Consider the following 3181-nt stretch of genomic DNA (forward strand, 5'->3'; position numbering starts at 1 on the left):
GCACGAGACTGGCAATGAAAGGACCTGGGTAGTAATCCCAGCTCTGCCCCTTGCCCACTGTATGGTCTAGGGCAAGCCATTTAACTTCTCTGGACCTCGGTTTCCTCGCCTGTAAAATGGGGATAGAGATACTTTTCTCCCTCCCCCTTAGATTGGGAGTCCCACAGGGGGACAGGGACTCTGCCTAATCTGGTTTTTCTATGTCTATTCCACTGCTTGACACACAGTAAGCGCTTAGCAAATGCAAGTTACTGGCACTGTTAATGAGTCACTTCCAGCTCTAGGAGATCATCCTACTTTGCCTTAAAATCTGAACTGAGGGGATTTTTATTTCCACTAAACGATCCCCCTCTCAAGGCCCACCTCCCAGTGGTTGAGCACCCTTATCAGGTTGAGGTGGTGGGGGAGCAGAAGTTAAGTGAGCCTGGAGGGCCTGTCCCCTGTTAATAAAAATAATGTTGGTATTTGGTAAGCGCTTACTATGTGCACAGCACTGTTCTAAGTGCCGAGGGAGATACAGGTGGCAGAGCTGGGATTCGAACCCATGAAGGCCTCCGTGACCTCTTCTGTAAAATGGGGATTGAGGCTGTGAACCCACGAGGGACAGGGACTGTGTCCAAACCCGATTTGCTTGTAATAATAATAATAATAATGTTATTTGTTAAGCGCTTACTACGTGCAGAGCACTGTTCTAAGCGCTGGGGTAGATACAGGGTCATCAGATTGTCCCACATGGGGCTCACATTTTTGAATTCCCATTTTTGACAGGCGAGGTAACTGAGGCTCAGAGAAGTTGACTTGCCCACAGTCACACAGCTGACAAGTGGCAGAGCCAGGATTCGAAGCCACGACCTCTGACTCCCAAGCCCACGCTCTTTCCACTGAGCCACGCTGCTTGAAGCAATTGAGGGTGTTCACCCTGCCAGTCCTCATTTGGGGATGACCTCTGACCCGGCCTCAAGTCCCACGATCAATCCCGCAGCACCCACCACCCCTTGCACTGCTCGATTTCCAGACAGCAAAATGGCTAAACAAAGAGCAAACATTCCACGTCGGGGAAATAGCCTCGCAAGCCTGGTCACGGGCCCTCAAGGAAGACAGTCAGGGCTGCGCGGATCCCAGAGTCTCCGAAATGAGCTCGGGGACACAAAAAGCCATTCATATTACAAATTACCCCTTGCTTTTGAACTGTAAATTATCTTTATTATTGGCTCAGCCATGGTGCTGCAATTATTAGGTGCCGTATGTCTAAAGGTTTTAGCAATTAGAAGTCTGGGCTAGCGTTCCTGTGATCTGAGGGTGAAAATATATGACCAGGAAAGACAAAGAGATGGTCTATATCGGTGGCCTTAACATGGATCATGGGGAACCAAGGCTCTGCGCTGCTCTTAAACATTTCAATTAGCCCCAACCCAGCCACTGGGAGCCCACCACGATCTCCGGGCTGTTGTTAAGGTTTTATGAGACTTTTTTCTTGGCTCGCACTTCTCCTACCGAAAGCTATAAATCAGAGGAAGCGGTATCTGAATCATTGCCCTCGAAGATCCAGGTAGGCATAATTTTTAAAACAGTAAAAGTCCTTGTTTGGGAGCTGAAGATTTGAGTGTTGCCACCACCTGTCTTCCCCACTAAATTGTAAACTCCCGGGGTCAGGAATTTTGTCTACCAACTCTCGTGAGCTTTCCCAAGTGCTTAATACAGTGCTCTGCGCATAGTAAGCACTTGGTTGATATCTTTGACCCCTCTCAGAATCGCCCCAGGAGAGTTTCACCCTCTACCAGTCTCGGCTATGAGAGGGAGAGTCAAGCGGAGGCCTGCCCATTCCATTCCCAGCTTGGGCAGTGGCTAGCGAGTGGAAGACAATCCGCTACAAGTCAAAACTCACCTGTGCTGGGCAGCAGCGGCATGGGAGGGAGTCAAGGACGGAGACTCCCGTTTACCGCATGGAAGTAGGCAATGGTAAACCACTTGCGTATTTTTACCAAGGAAACTCTACGGATCCGCTACCAGAACGACTGCAGACGGAGAGTGAGGTGCCATGGGAGAGATGTGTCCATGGGTCGGAGATGACCCGACAGCATAAGACAAATACCTTCGATTGACTGATTGATAAACTGTTCAATTCCCCAAACGATTGATTGGGGAAGCAGCGTGGCTCAGAGGAAAGAGCCTGGGCTTTGGAGTCAGAGGTCATGAGTTCGACTCCCGGCTCTGCCGCTTGTCAGCTGTGTGACTGTGGGCAAGTCACTTCACTTCTCTGGGCCTCAGTGACCTCATCTGTAAAATGGGGATTAACCGTGAGCCTCACGTGGGACAACCCGATTACCCTGTATCTACCCCAGCGCTTAGAACAGTGCTCTGCACATAGTAAGCGCTTAACAAATACCAACATTATTATAAACTGTCATCCAACTCATCCTTCACAAGATCCTCATGAAATCATAATCCTTCCTTCTCCCCTTCCTCTCTTCTTCCCTTCTTTTCCTTTCTTCCAGAGGAAGAGATTTTTGGGAGGTTGAAGGGAGGCAGCTTGAATATCTTCCAACACTGTTCAGTCGAAGCTAAGAGGTATACCGCCCCATCTGTATTTGACTGTAAATTTCTCCATTACAGTGTAAGCTCCATGAGGGCAGGGAATGTGGGTCTTGCTTCTGCCCACCCCAAATCCAATCAGTCCAACAATCAATAGTATTATCTGCCACTTGTCAGCTGTGTAACTGTGGGCAAGTCACTTCACTTCTCTGGGCCTCAGTTCCCTCATCTGTAAAATGGGGATTAACCGTGAGCCTCACGTGGGACAACCCGATTACCCTGTATCTACCCCGGCGCTTAGAACAGTGCTCTGCACATAGGAAGCGCTTAACAAATACCAACATTATTACAGAGAAGCTGCGTGGCTCAGTGGAAAGAGCCCGGGCTTGGGAGTCAGGGGTCATGGGTTCAAATTCCGCCTCAGCCACTTGTCAGCTGTGTGACTTTGGGCCAGTCACTTCACTTCTCTGGGCCTCAGTTCCCCCATCTGTAAAATGGGGATGAAGACTGTGAGCCCCACGTGGGACAACCCGATCGCCTTGTATCCTCCCCAGTGCTAAGAACAGTGCTCTGCACATAGTAAGCACTTAACAAATACCAACCTTATTATTACTGTACTAGGGTCTTGAGAGAGTACAATACAGTTAGT

The 3181-nt window shown here is 49.3% G+C and overlaps 1 non-coding gene across 1 annotated transcript; it reads left to right on the forward strand.

Annotated features, from left to right (window-relative positions):
- Nucleotides 1-1739: 1739 nt before the first annotated feature.
- LOC114815346 lies at nt 1740-1875 on the forward strand. Its single transcript, XR_003763109.1, has one exon. It is a non-coding gene; the product is annotated as a small nucleolar RNA SNORA7 (small nucleolar RNA).
- The last annotated feature ends 1306 nt before the right edge of the window (nt 1876-3181 follow it).

This window comes from Ornithorhynchus anatinus, chromosome 11, assembly GCF_004115215.2.
Source record: "Ornithorhynchus anatinus isolate Pmale09 chromosome 11, mOrnAna1.pri.v4, whole genome shotgun sequence".
NCBI classification, from domain to species: Eukaryota; Metazoa; Chordata; class Mammalia; order Monotremata; family Ornithorhynchidae; genus Ornithorhynchus; species Ornithorhynchus anatinus.